General features: G+C 52.1%; 1 long non-coding RNA gene across 1 annotated transcript; it reads left to right on the top strand.

The window, feature by feature from the left end:
- LOC144381005 (uncharacterized) lies at positions 1–3,411 on the top strand. Its single transcript, XR_013445401.1, has 3 exons — positions 1–256; positions 2,363–2,684; positions 3,072–3,411. It is a non-coding gene; the product is annotated as an uncharacterized LOC144381005 (long non-coding RNA).
- The last annotated feature ends 11,653 nt before the right edge of the window (positions 3,412–15,064 follow it).

Here is a 15,064-nt window from a genome sequence, read left to right on the forward strand (position 1 = left end):
CATCTCTGTAAGTACCATTTCCCCAGGAGGCAGGCTCTAAGGAAGAAGGAAAAGCAAGTGCTCGAGGCCTAACCAGGTGGGAGGCCTCCCAGGCAACCGGCTCCATATCACGAGGCCTCCACTGCCCAGGTTCAGGGACAGGCACGGGCCGGACCGTGATGCCCTCCGCACGGCAGCTGACTGGAATGGAGATGTGGAGCATCCAGGTGGCCGCTTGCCGCTCCGGCCAGAGAGAGATGCGAGGGATCATCTCCAGGTAAGTCTCCCTCGGTGGGGAGGGGCCAGCAGGACAAACCCAGTGAGGGACTCCTGGCCCGGGCTGGGGTCATGGACTGGGTGGGCAAGGGAAGGTGAAGTTCCGAGTGAGACCCGTACGGTGTCTCTAGGAGACAGAAAGCACAGCCCTATGGGTCTGTCAGGTCACCAAAAGAGGCAGAGAAAGATGCAGACAGACAGACAGACAGACAGGAGGGTCAATAGGGAAAGAGACATTTTGCACCTGCAGGCACATACACATTGCTCAGCCACCACCTCCTGTCACTGTCCTTCATGTGGGGACAGTGTGGGACATGCATGCTGTCCACAGATCTGATCACCAAGCACGTGTGCGGCCCAGCCAGGCCCTGGAATGCCATGGAACAAGAGTGCCCCTCCACAAGTGCCAGCCAATAGCAGCCCCTTTTATTTGATTACAAGGGGGTGTGGTCAGGAGAGGGGCGGAGGGCCCACTGTCCCCACACGCTGGTGACCATCCATCAGGGACACCAGCAGGTGTGTGATGAGAGGCCGATTGTAGTCTGAGCCCTGAGCCTCCAAGTTCCCCAGCGAGCCTTGACCCTGAAGGGGCTTGTCCCACTTCCGGCACCGTGGAGGTTCTGAAGAGGCCACTCGGCCTTAATCTACAGATTCTGCACCTGTCCAGCGCACGCCTCAGCTCGGGGCTCCAGGCCAGCTGGGCTGCATTGACATTCTCCCCACACGCTCAGGGTCACAGGGGTCTCCAAGGTGTTTTTATTCTTTACTCCGGCGTCTGAGCCTCAGAGGCCCCAGGGCCCTGACCTCTTGTCTCGCCTGCCACCTGCCACCTCACTTTTTATCTGTGGCATTTAAAGTGCCGCCGAGTGTCTGGCACTTTGTGAGCCTAAGATACAGACTTTTCTGAATTTCCACACCAGCCCTCTTTCCAGAAGCCACTGTAAGCTCGCCTCCTCACCTGTGTCCCTTCCAGTTGTGACCTGAGTTCTTGAGAAAGGGGCTCACGCCCAGCCCGGGTGCGCCCCACTTTGCTCTCAGCTCCACACCCAGAAGGGGAGACGGGTGGGACAGGTATTGTGCTGGAAGTTGCTGTAGGCGCAGCTGCTGTGAACTGCACGCCTCCCAGCTGCCCCCCAGTCCCAGGTCGGCCCCGCCGTCCTTCCAGTCTCTGCCCCAGAGCCCCAGAGAACGGCCCTCCCGGCCTCACAGACGAGGCATGCCAGGTACCGGGTTACTAGCTCCTCTCTCCTCTCCTGCCGGCCCCACGCTGGGCCCAGCACTGGCAGCGGCCTTCCCAGGGCCTGGTCAGGAGCCGCGTCCACCGGCCCACTCCCCCTTGGCCTTCTCGCTCAGACACGCTTCATCCCTCAGTCGCAGGCTCATTTCAGCTGCTGACTGGGCTCCCGCCAGGCCACAGCCCTGTCTTCCTGCAGAGGTTTCCTCCTCATCCACTCCCTGTCCTAAGTCCAGGGAATTGGGTAGCGTTTCTGATTTTTTTTAAGCCCCCTGTGGGACACAGCCTCATAACTAACTGGGAAGTGTCACCTCTGAGGAGATTTGACTATTACAGATGGAGAAATGGGCCTCCTGGTGATTTAAAACCTGTGCTTCTAAGTCCAAGGCAGCGGCTCTTCCCCAACTCAGCCCTGGGCTGCCTTCTCCTGAGTGGAAGACCCCATCCCACATGACCCATGGCGAAGAGTGGAATCAACACTGGGGGGCCTATCACTTCCTTCCCACCCCCAGGAACTTCAAGCTCAGAAGAACTGATCTGCGAGAGCCCTGCAGAGGAAGTCAGAACTTTTTCCTAGCAGTTCTCTGCTCTCCTGACCCTTTAAACTTTCCCAAACTAGGTCGCTGGGGTCACCAACCTGGTGAGTGAAGGAACTGGCAGAACCCCTGCTCTCTGGCTTCCTTTCCACCAAGAATAGGGGTGCAGTGGAGGAAACTCCCATGGTGGCCAGCGTGGTTTCAAAAGTTTCCTTCCTCCCTCCCTCCCTCCCTCTCTCCCTCCCTCCCTTCCTTCCTTCCTTCCTTCCTTCCTTCCTTCCTTCCTTCCTTCCTTTCTTCCTTCCCTCCTTCCTTCTTTTCTTATTTTATTTTTAAGTAATCTCTACACCCAACGTCGGGCTTGAACTCACAACCCCAAGATCAAGATTCGCATGCTCCACTGACCGAGCGAGACAGGTGCCCTCAACAGTTTCTTGACAGCTGTAGCTGGGTCCCTGTTTCTGAAAGGACCCCACGTAAAGTGGGGTGGACTCCAATAGTGAGAGCAGAGAAGGAAGACCCTGCCCCACAAACCTTCCCTCTGCAGGGGCTATGAGGGGATTTCTTCCCACCATGGGAAAGGAAGACAGCGGGCCTAGGGCTTACTGGAAGCTGACGATCTTCCCACGTGGGGGTTCCTATGTATCAACATAAAGCAGGTAATTTCCTGGCTGTCCCCTCAAGGGGCTGCCTTTTTGACAACTTGTGCTTTAAGCATTTTTGATCATTGCTGTTCGGCCTCAATTCAGAGTTTTTTATGAACCTTGAAGTCTGCTCTGGGAATTTGTGTTTTCATTGTTTTTGTTCATTTGGAAAATTAACTTAAAATCATCATAATAATTTTCAGTCAAATATGTCTGCTTTGTTTGGAATATTTTCATGAATTTTTAAATTTTGTATCCAATTTTAAATTGGCTAATAGCAAATTGGCTTAAAAAATGAACAAGCAACCACTGGTTCATATATTAATTTATCCTAAGTGATAGAATAACTTTTTACGATTTATCTTAGTAAAACTCTTTCCTTTTTTTTTTTTTTTTTGGTAGGCTCAACGCCCAACATAGGGCTTGAAGTCACGACCCTGAGATCAAGAGAGGCGTGCTCTATGGACTGAGCCAGCCAAGCACTCTTTTCCATTAAAAAGAAACTTTTTATTTACAAATAAAAGTTGTCCCCCCACCCCACCCCCCAAAAAAAAGGTACAGGGAGGTTCCATATATCTTCACCCAGATTTCCTCAATGGTAACTTCTTGCATAACATCATGTTATTTTGCCTTTTCCATTCTAAATTTATTTTTGGCTAATGATATTTATTTATCTATTTAGGTAGAGTTTTCTTATATTTAAACAAAATTGATGAGGAAAAAATAAAGCTTCTGACAGAGACCAAGATATGAACAGTCACATTTTTGCTTGGATATTTCTGAGTGAAATATTACAATTTTAACTGTAAATGGATCATTGGACTGAAAAATGAAAGATGAGAAATGTTTGCCCAGATTTAGGGTTCTTAACCAGAGTCCATGCCGGGGTTGGGGGAATGAGGGAGGAGTGTGTCCGTAAACCTCTTGGAATTTGGTGCAAGTCCTTCTGGGTGTGTGCGGGTTTCTAGAGAGAGCTTTCCATCAGACCCTGGGAAAGGTTCCAGACTTGGGGTGTAGGCGCACCCTAAGCAAACCTTCAGGCAACCCTCCGCGTCGCTGCAGCTCTCCACCCTCTCCCACAGGTGGCGCTCTGCCTTTGGGATGAAGTCACTGGCTGCTGGGGCAACCCGGGCAGGAAGAGCCACAAAGGCTGGGGTGGAAGTAGACTTTCTTGACCAATTTATCCTTTCAACCCATTTGGCTTCGACCAAACTCTACTCTTCCCCGCTCTCTCACACAAGGGAAAGGGGGTGAAACAAGGACCGAGAAGAAGACAGCAGCAACGTTTTAAAGCCAGGCTCCCTGCTTCCTCATTATTCCCGAAAGGGGCGGCCCTGGTCAGAAGCAGAGCTCATGAGAACTGCGGTTTGCAAACGCCAGTTGGAAGACCAGGGGAGCCTGTGATTGCGATTCTACAGATTTGCCATGAAATATTAACGTAGCGAGCTTTTCATTAAGCCAAATTTATTCAATCCAGAGATAATCCTTTATTCTAGAACTGTGTCCCTGTTTTTGGTTGGGAAAGGGAGGGGGTGGCCTAAAAAGATCTTTTACAAACTAAATGCTATTGGTGGAGCCTGTCGCTTCTCAAGGTCTCCAGTTGGCCAAATAAACATTGGCCACCCCAGGTAGGCCCTCCAGAATCTTTCTGCACTTTCACTGCTCTGGGGAATCCTGAACTCTGGGAATGGTGGTCCTGGAGGCGGGCGGCAGTGCACCCTCCCAGCCCCAGCCTCGTCCCATTCTTGCCCCAGAGCCTGCTTACCTGTGCGAGAGCCCCTTTGAATAGCCCCGTTTCTCTTTATTACCTGCCTTTCCATTATTTGCAGACAATTATCTGCAATAATTAACCAATTACCCTTAAAGACAGTTATGCTTTTCCATCAGCAAATATTGATGTTCTTTTCTTGGGTCTTTTAATGAAGGCAATATTAAGGAGACACTTATTTACATAAAGCCAAATGGTCCCCTTTAAGGAGGGTTTGGGTTCAACCTTAAAGTTTTAAAATCTTGGGCGCCTGGGTGGTTCAGTTGGCTGAGTGTCTGACTTCGGCTCAGGTCATGATCTCGGACCTGGGATCGAGCCCCATGTGGGGCTCCTCACTGGGCCGGGAGTCTGCTTGTCCCCTTGCCCTTTCCCCTGCTCATGCTCTCTCTCTCAAATCAAATAAATAGACTCTTTAAAAAAAATAAAAATAGAGTTTTAAAATCTTAACTGGGGGCTGGGAGCTGGGGCTGATGGTCAGGAAAGGAGCTGGGAGGGCTTTTTCCCACTTGAAACAAGAGGTGCTGCTTTAAAAAGCAAGGTGCCCAGGGGGCCTAGTACAGTGTGGCCTGCCCCGGCCCAAGATAATCAGATCTAAAAGTATCAATGTGATGAGCTCAGCCCTGCAAGTGAAATCATTCAGATGTGCAGTCCTCTCCTCTGTGCCTGCCTCTTACTGACCACAGCTTAACCCCCCTACCCTCCCCCAGCCACCCCTGGGGACCTCCAGAGCTCATCGCTTCAGGGAGCTTGATTGAAATGTGCTCTTTACCCTCAGCTGCTCATAAAAGCTTTATCCTGAGCAAAGGCTGACCCAGAATGAATGGAGGCATCTCTTAAGTCAGGAGACCAGAGGTGCTGGCCGAGGCAGGCTCTAGGCTTATAGAGATAACTCCTTTATGGTTGTTGTATTAAAGGGTTTGGGGGCGCAATTTTATCTCTTCCCAAGTGTCCCTCTCTTTATGGTTCAGACCATACCTGGTGGCTATTTGCACTTGACTCATTGGTAGGCAAAATAATAGCAAGAAGCAGTTTCTTTCGAAGCTAGAAAAAAAACAACCTTAAAGTCTGCTCCTGCTGGGTTTATAAAGAGCTGTTTTCTTCCTGAGCTCTATGGCATGGTGGTTCTAATCTGAAATTTCTTTTTAATCATAGCAGGAGTCCCAATTAGCGTGTTGGGTAGTCTTTCAAGTAGAACTGGGAGTTCCATGACCAGAGAGAGCAGAAGAAACCTTGTGTGTGAAGCCACCGAGGAACAGGGCAGCGAGGGCAGAGCTGTCGGGCCTGTGCACATACACGCGTGGGAATAAACGTGGGTCTCTGCAGGCTGGCCCCGCACTCACCAGACCAGGTGCGTGTACCCCGGGTCCCTTGAATGCCAACACCGAATGTGTGGAGTGTTGCCCTCAGTACCCGTCCGTGAGCCAGGGTGCAAACACACAGTAGGGGGTGCGCATACCTACCCTTCCACCTAAGGATACAGGGCCAACCAACTCCATTGGCAAGGCAGCGGCCCCCTCTCCTCTGTCGGTGAAATGGGCCGAACCCCTGACTCAGCTGACACCAGGGCGCAGCTCCGACCTGGAACTGCCAGTGACCTACTTTCCTTTGTTGTTGTTTTTGGAAGTGCTGATGTCAATGCGGAATTCAGCAGAGAGTGAGGGAGAGAGAGAGGAGATGGGGAGGAGAAGGGAGAGAACGAAGGGGAGGCGTGGAAAGGGGGGAGCAGTTGGCGGTTAGCTAGCGCTCATGGTGGCAAGTACCCGCACCAGGGCCAAACACGTACCCTTCCATCCCCGCAGGGCCAACCCCATATAGCTGGGCTCAGTCTGGGCCCTGCTGCTTTGGGCTAAGTAAACAGGGACGGGGCTTGCTTTGGCTTCCTCTCCCCAGCGTGCACACACAAGGGGTGGAAGTGATGCCCAGGCGGGCATGCCCAGATGTGTCTGCGTCCGGGTGCTTGGAGGCGCTGGTGGGCATCCATCTGCGGGGCCGCGCCCGAGATGCTGAGCCACAGCCCCCCCTCCCCCTCACCACGTGCAGGACTTGGTGCTGGCTCTGCACTCTGGCTGGTGCTGGAGGAAATTGGCCTTTGGGGACATGGCAGGCAGTTTCCTCCTTTTGCCTGCTCCTTGGTAACGCATAGGACAGAGCTCCGCGAGCAACTCGGCTACTCTCACCTCCCATTCTTGGCACCCGGGAGAGCTGCTGGGCCCGGGCAGTTCTGGACAGTCCAGCACACGGCAGCAGAACTGCGGAGGCTTGTTGCAAGCGCTGCCCCTCCCGTGTCTGAATCTCGTCCCTTCCTCACTTCCCGGCTTCCCCATCCTACAGTCAGGGTTGAGCTCCAGGCCGGTGTGAGGAAGATTCACGACTGCGCACCCCCCCCGCCCCCCCATTTGCAAACCCCAGCTGCAGTTCTTCTGCCTCAGCTCGGCTGCTGAGCAGAACCCATGGCCCAAGCACCTGGCTACTTCTCCCGGGCACGGCCCTTCCGCGTGACACTTGGTCAACATGTCCCTGATGAGAAAATAATTCGGGTCTACGTTTTCATGAAACCTCGGGCCACAAGCGTCACGATTCCACATATACAAGGCATTTCCCCTTCCAAATGCTCGTCCGTGTGTGGAAGGGAATCCATTCAGGTGGGGGCCAGGGGCCGGGGGCCGGGCTGGGTCAGATGCTCCTGCTCTCTCGCACTTGAACCCTCGTTCCCCAGACAAGCGTGGCGCATGGTTACCGTCGTCCCTTCCTGCTCCATAAACTCATACATTTTTCAGGCAAAGAAATATACGGAGGAGACAAAGTCCTCATGTGCTGAAATTAGCCCCCGAAAAATAGGTTACCTGACAATTACTTGCTTCTAAGTGGAGCATGATCTAGTGGCGGCGACACGCGACGCGCTGCTGGGACTGCTGTCTTCCGCTCCCCGCTCAGCCCTCTTAGCCTCTCTGGGCCCCTTGCCTCAGCGGAGGGGTAATGACTCTCCCACCTCCGCCCTCCGTGGGCGCTGGACGGCGCCATGAATCAACGTCTCTGGAGAGGCCAGGCTCGGGCCGCCGGCCAAGTACACAGCAGCCTCAGCCACCTCTCGAATCGACATGGAGCCGATTTATTTACTTCCCGTGAAAGAGACAACAATCATCATATTTACACTTGGCGCGGCGCTTCCTGCCTCTCCCTCCATCGCCCCTCCCTCTCCACCTCTGCCGATGGCCCCATCACACCGTGCCTCCTGCTCTCCGCCCGCATCCCTCCCGCCCTGGGGATTGCCACCCTCGCCCCCAGATCACAATCTGTTGCCCCACGACGTGCCACCCCACTGTCTACGTGAGGCCACGGCATGTGCACGGGAGGAGGGAGGAATTGGTTCCGTGGGCAAGAGAAGCTTCCTTGGAAGTCAAATGCCGCCGGTAATTAAGTGGAGCAGAGGTGCGTGCCAGGGGCGTGCATGGAAGCAGCTTTGATGTTGCATCATCTGGGGAGTACCTGGTGCCCGCAGACTGGCGGCCGTCGGGCTGGCCCAGGTTCTCCGTCCCACTGAGGCGTGGGGACGGGCCACGACGCGCCTTTCAGCTGTTGCCGCTGGGGGGGACTTTGATTTTTCCCTTCCCTTCTGACTTTTGACAGCTCCCTTCATTTTTAGCAGCATTCAGCGCTTGGTGCTTTCACACAGACAAAAAAGAATATGAAAAGGAAGGGGGAAAAAAAAAAGAAGAGGAAGAGCAAAAGGTTTGAAAGGTTCATATTAGTCCCAAGAATTAGAAAGGCCGCCGCTCCGCAGACATCGGAGCCTGGCAGGGCGAATCCGCAACGACCAGAATGTTGGACATTCTGTAGCGACAGGGTCCAATGCAAGAGCTCCTCAGGTAGCACCTGCCAGGAGACAGGATAAATGTATCCTCTCTCCTCAGAGCATGGCCCAGGGACTGATTCCCCAATACTGATGTGTGAAGGAGATGTCAACAGAAGTCCCCTAAAGAATGATGTCTCTATCTCCATGCTAATCCTGGGCTGCACATAGAAGAAACACGATTTCTGGAAAAGCAGGGGTGGGCCACCATAGCTCAGAGAAGCACACTCAGTGGTTCCGGGGTTCTTTCCGGGAGAAGGCAGGAGCGAGGGTGGGGGCTGCTGTGGGTGGGCTGGAAGGGCCCAGCATGCCCAGCCCTCCTGCGGGGTCTGCCTCCAGACCCCTTGGGGGCAGATCTGCGGCTCCCGGAAAATGGCGTCGGCTCATGCTTGTCTCCAAAGGAATGTCACCGCCAGGCCTTCCAGCCTATCTCCCCAGCGCTTTTGAGATCAAAAACCCCAAACTCGTTAGCTAAAAACTTTGCTGAGGGAACAATGCCCACCAAGGTGCAGGATGTGGTGCCAACTCTCTCATTAAAGTGTCTTTCAACATGAAAACTCACTGCCGGTGACAATGGGCCCTTGGCTGCTGCCAGTTCAGAATAAGATGCTGAAGAAAAGAGGGGGAAACAGCTGTGTCCAGGTCAGAACAGATTAAATTTATGGCTGGCAGACTGAGGCTGAGAGCTGTTTATGGCTTGCTTGGTGCTACTTTTTTTTTTTTTTTTAGGTGATTTTCAGAAATGTTCTTCCGGTTGGTGATGTGCCTTTTTGTGCATGGGGCATAGGCCTGGTGCTAATGTCCCCGTGTTCCTTCACGCTGTGGCTCAGACCTCATTAAGCAATAAAACCCTAGCCATTAAGAATACAACAGCATTGTACCTGATGGGGAAGAAAGCAGATGCCACGAGGCATTTGGGGATAGAGACAGGGAATACTGAGCTGAAGAGCCTAACAGCACAGCCCCGGAAGGAGGGATCACGGTTGGTCCCAGAAAACAATGGAACTGAGTGACTGCCGGGCTCCCCTCACTGACCCAGCTGCAAGAGCGTGAGGGAATTCCAGATGGCAGAGCAATCGCTGTCTGAGTTTCCTAGGGCTGCCGAGCAAACAACCACAAACTGGCTGGCTAAAAACAACAGCAATTTATTCTGTCCAGCCTGGAGGTCAGAAGTCTGAAATCGAGGTGTCAATAGGGTTGTTTCCTTCTGGATGGTCTCAGGGAGCCTCCGTTCCACGCCTCAGCAATCCTCGGTGTCCTTGGCTTGTAGAAGCATAGCTCCAGTCTCTGTCTTCACATCACCTCCTCTGTGTCTTCTCTCCTCTTCTGAGGACACTTGTCACTGGAGTTCAGGACCACCTGCATCCAGGATGATCTCACCTGGAGACCCTTTTTCCAATAAGGCCCCATTCACAGTTTCCTTTAGACGTATCTTTTGGGCAGCTGCCGTTCGACCCACTCTGACAGCCAAAGCCACCTGCAGAACTGCTCCCAGGACAGAGCCTTCGCTCTAGGACTGGACCACCTCCCACTGGACCCTCTGCCTGCCCTTGGGACATTTGCGATTGTGGCTCCCTAACAAAGCCACAGGGATGCTGGGCCTTTCCTCAAACCAGGCCACTCTTTTCTTTTCTTTCTTTCTTTCTTTTTTTTTTCAGGCCACTGTTTTCAAAACCATTTCCCTGTCTGAGTGCCACTCAGCCCTGAAAGCCTTGTCTCCAAGGCAGCTGCTAAGATGGCAGACCACAGCAGAGCATCCCGCCCACAAGGCATCCCAGGGAGCTAGGAGTCGAGTGTAGCCGGGACGTACCTGCTCACCGACTGTCCTCACCTGAAGCCCCGAGTTGCCAGGGCCAAGCACAGGGCTCCTCTCCTACAGGGGCTGCGCAGATGTTTACCAGCCTTTTCTTAATTGAAAAGGGATGGAAGCTCATTATATTCTAAAGTGACCTATTATGTCTTGGTCGGTTCTAATAATTAGAAAACACTTCCTTCAGTTGAGTCAAAACTGACCTACCTGTCATGCCATCGGCACCCACTGTCCCAGATTTGCCTTCAGGAACTCTAGAGATGAAGGTCACCACTGGGCTCTTAGAAGACGTCTCATTCTAATCAGTTGAGGGGATGAAAATATCTCCCCCGAGGTCACAGGACACTGGCAGCTGGGCCAGACGGACCGGAGGAGTTTCAGTGCTTCCACAAGCACGGGTAGCAACCAGCGCTGCAGGCTGGGAATGTAGACCATTATCTGCTAGGTGCTTTAAGTAGACTATTTCTAATCCTCATGACAGGCCCCAAAAGCGTGCATTATTATCAACTGTGCTTTGTATGCGAGGGAATGAGTTCTGAGGTCAGCTAAGTAGGAGATGTAGGACTTGAACCCAGATCTGGCTGGCCACAGAGAGCCCTCCCCACCACCTGCCCACTGCTTGCCCTCAAGCGTGAAGGAACAGTCTGTTTCCTCTGCCTGGGGGCTAGAAGGTGGCGAAAGGATGAAAGTCGTCCAGGGAGGGTTAGGATGAAGCAGAATCTCATTTCACATCTAAACCAAGCAATAATGTTTTATTTCAATTTCCCTGAACGCAGAGTTCAGTTACCCTTGGTTTAAAAAAAAAGCACAACTGATGCTTGAGAAATGTCAAGTATTACATTTCAGTGGACATGTGCGGAACAATCCAAATGTTGAACGTCCCCAAACAGATGCAAACCTTCACCAAAGTATCTTTTTTTTTTTTTAAAGATTTATTTATTTATTTATTAGAGAGAGAGAGAGAGAGCATGAGAGGGGGGAAGGTCAGAGGGAGAAGCAGACTCCCCACCGAGCAGGAAGCCCGATGTGGGACTCGATTCCGGTACTCCAGGATCATGACCTGATCCAAAGGCAGTCGCTTAACCAACTGAGCCACCCAGGCGCCCTTCACCAAAGTATCTTGCAGAGGCACATCACCGAGGTTTAGAAAAGAGCAGCTCATGTTGCCAGCCCAGCTGATTTTTCCAGAGGATGAGCTCCACACCTCCAAAGGCTGGATCATCCAGGAAAATAGAATAATAATTATTTTTATACCTTTATGGAATGTTTTATGCTTTCTCTTTCCCACAAACCTTTGCATTTGATTGTCCCTTCTGCCCTATGAGGCACGGGTGGGGGTGGGGGTTGATGTTCCCCTCACTGCAAAGGTGGGTCTGCCCAACGGGGAGTCTGCCCAACGGGGAGTCCGCCCAATGGGGAATCCCAGGGGAAGGCCGGCTAGTAGCCAGGGCACCTCTTTCTCTACTCTCCTCTTTGCAGGAGTCCCACGGTCCCCTTGCAAGCTTCAGAGTCCCAGAAAATGTGACAATTTGAGATCCCACCAAAGAGTTGGGGTGGGAGGAGATGGGAGAGAGAAGGGATGGTCCAAGGCAATACCTAGGAAGACGAGCAGTGGTCACTAAAACCGGGGTGGGGTCAAGTCAGAAACCTGATTGCAGCTTCCACCAGGGGCTTGGGGGATGAGCACCAAGCTCCTTCAAGGAGATGGGACCATACGTCTTTTGAAATTAAGTGGTCTGCCCACTTGTAAGACCCTTTCCTTGGGATCACAGGCTTGCCCTCAACAACGACAATGCCTGCTCCAGAGAGATCTCGAAGGCTGGCAGCAATTAGTCCCCTCTGGTGCGTCTGCGGCCAGAAGAGATTTTAGATTCAGGTGCTTCTCTGAGGTCATATTGTCTAATGAATTAAGGTTAACAGCTGAACAGCGAAAGAAAGGGCACCGAACTTTAGTCTGCTACCACTTTGCTTCTAAGTAAATACTTTCGGGATTGCCTCACTTAGTCATCAAATGCCAATACCTTCACTGAACAAGCTGACGAGAGCCGATGAGGCCTTCAGAACTCAGGAGCGGACCCATCCCTTCTTCAGAGGGTCAGGCTAGGCTTCACCTTGTGCAGAACTCCCAGGACACACAAAAGGTGAATAGTCACACTAAAGAAATTCTGTTGACTTAATTTCCACCAAGAAGGGCACCGGCTCCTGCAGCGATGAACCCCTCGCCCTTGGCCCCTTTCCCTGGTGACTGGGGAGGGCCTTCCCTGTGGAAGAATTCCCCGTAGCCCACACTTCTATTTTGGGGGGCCACTCTGCTCTGGTACATGGAAAAAGGAAGGGTTGAGGTTTACATGGTCATTTTTGTTCCAGTAATGAAAGCTTGAAATGATCACAAAAGGAAAACGGGAAAATATGCCTCCTAAAAAGAGCTGAAGCAAATTATTATAGCAACTGAATCCTAAAAGGAATTTTCAAGTAAAAATATGGCTCATGTGAAGTTGTTATGGCAACTGACATTTAAAAGTAACTGGATTTGGGCAAGTTTCTTCCTCCACCCTCCCTGCAAAGTCTTGCAGGAACTTCATGCTAAAATTATGCTTTAATTTTAATTAGCCAAATAGGTCATAAATATAGCGTATTCCCAAATCCTTACAATTTCTACCCTGCAAGCGGCTGATCTACTAATGAGAAAATATTTCTACAAAAACCCACTTACCATTAAAACACCCTATCCAATATTTTTCTAATACAATTTATCAATTTAAATACATTGCATAATGTGATATTCTGTAGCATTCCATTAAAATGATAAATAGCAGTGTTGGGGGGGTGGGGGGGAACCAAGAGATTAAACATATTGCAAGCGGTGTAGTAACCGTATTTAAATAACCTGGGCCATACGGAGAAAAACACACTGCTCTCATCCTCAAACACAGTCTAAACTCAGCAGCAGATTCCTGACTGTAAGGGTATTAATAGGACAGAAGAAGGGGGGCAATAAGAAATGACAGGCAACTTCAGAAGAAATAAAATTTCTATTAGGCTTTGTTATAAGATTACATCAAAGCAATTCATATGTTTTAATCTGGGGAGAGAAAAAGCAACTACTTGGGGTTTGTGCCTGGGGGCTGCCTCTGTGTGTTGAACCAGACAGTTTGCATAATGAACAATTTTCATTCAATCGGGATCTCAGCAGAGATAGCTCCCACTCCAAGGTCCTCGGCACCGGCTCAGAGTTTCTATTCTCCCAGCACCCCCTGCTGGAGAAACAACGCTTAACAGGGAGGAAAGGATGCAAGGCGCCGTTTCCGAGCCGCTTCTCTACCTTCAGGCCCGTGAAGTTAGAGAGCTGACTTTAAACGTCTCCTCCCGGAGCCCAAAGGGCCTGCAAGGAGCCTCTGGAGGATTCCGGAGGGCGCCCCCCTTTAACAATTCTTGCAGGAGGAAGGAGGCTCCAGGGCTGTGGCATGAAAGCCTTTGCCTTTGCTACTCTCTACTGATTTAGGGATTTTAGAAATTGCTGTTTACGTTCTGGGTCTAACATCAGGGAGACTGAAGTTGCTGGAAGGCTGTTTGCCCGGAATGACTGGTGGACACGGTCGCCGGTTTAAAATACCACATGTGGTTCTTACCTGGCTCGTCATCTTTCAAGCCTCCCCGCTGTCCAGGTCTTCATAAAACAAAATGAAGAAGGAAGAAAGAAAGGGGGAAAAAAAAAAAAAACCGACAAAACCCCGACCCAAATGGAATTGCCTTTTCATGCACAATGGAAAACTTAAAAGCTGAACAAACCGTTTTGAAAAACTGGCACAGACCACGTTGGCTTGGAGCAGGGAGAGTCCTGGGCAAGCTGGCTGAGCCAGGGCCCGGGGCTGCGGCCTAATCCCCCTTTATCCGAAGGCTTAGCGCGCCGCCGCCGCCCCTGGGCCGCAGAGACCTGGCTCCACCGAGCGCGGCCGCCCGGCTGCCTGGGGGGGTGGGGGGGGAGGCGGGGTGGGGAGAGGGGCGCGAGGGCGGGGGAGCCACTCGAATTCGTGTGAAACTGTTTTCGAAAACCTGGGATGATCATTTAAATGTTTAAAATATGCACATGGTAATTCAAAACTAATTACCCCGAGCACATCTGAAACATTTACGCTATATCATCTCTGCATCCTGCGCACTGAACGTGCGCCACAGCTCACTCGGGTGTTTCTATAAACTGCTCCGGCGATTTTAACTTCCAGCCTAAATCCGGCAGCCGCAGGCCCTGCCCCCCGCCCCTGGTGGCTGGAGGGACCCCCTTCCCGGACTTCCAGGAGAGGAGCCTGAGCCCCTTTTCCCAGGAGAGCCGATTGTCGGGGTCTTGTAGTTCCGGCTGCCCCATCATTGCCCTCGTTGCTGTTCATAATTGTCATTCCCATTATTTAATTTAGGTTAAAATGACCTCGTTCCCACCTATGCCTCGTCTCCCAGTCCCTCCCCATTTCCCCGCCCTCTGCCTCGGCCTGCGGCCTCTGCTTCCTAATTCGCACCAAAAAGTTGCCTTGGCATTGACCTGGCTACTTCTCCGTTTGGGGGTGAATCTGCGACGTGTGCAGGAAGGCAAGCGGGTTGTAAGGTGGCCGCACCCACCAGCTCTCCAGAGCGCGGGACTGAAGCGGGCCAACGTGGGCGGACAGGCGCCAGGGCTGAGCACGCCTTACTGTAGCCAAGGGCACGCGCGTTCACATGCCACCCGCGCGTGCACACACACCCCCTACACGTGCACACACGCCTCCGACGCGGACTGGACTAATTAGACCCGGGCAGGTCCTGCAGCAAATTCATTTCCCCATTGTCCAGAATAAAATGAGTTCTCTTCCACTGGGGGCATTAAACCAGCAGCGACGAGACTGCCAAGGGGGATGCTGTAGCCGAAATAACTTCGGCTTCCCAAGTTTATCCAAGGAGACTGACCTTGGGCTGGGGAGCTGGAATGGGAGGAGGCA

Source organism: Halichoerus grypus, chromosome 2, assembly GCF_964656455.1.
Source record: "Halichoerus grypus chromosome 2, mHalGry1.hap1.1, whole genome shotgun sequence".
Classification (NCBI taxonomy): domain Eukaryota; kingdom Metazoa; phylum Chordata; class Mammalia; order Carnivora; family Phocidae; genus Halichoerus; species Halichoerus grypus.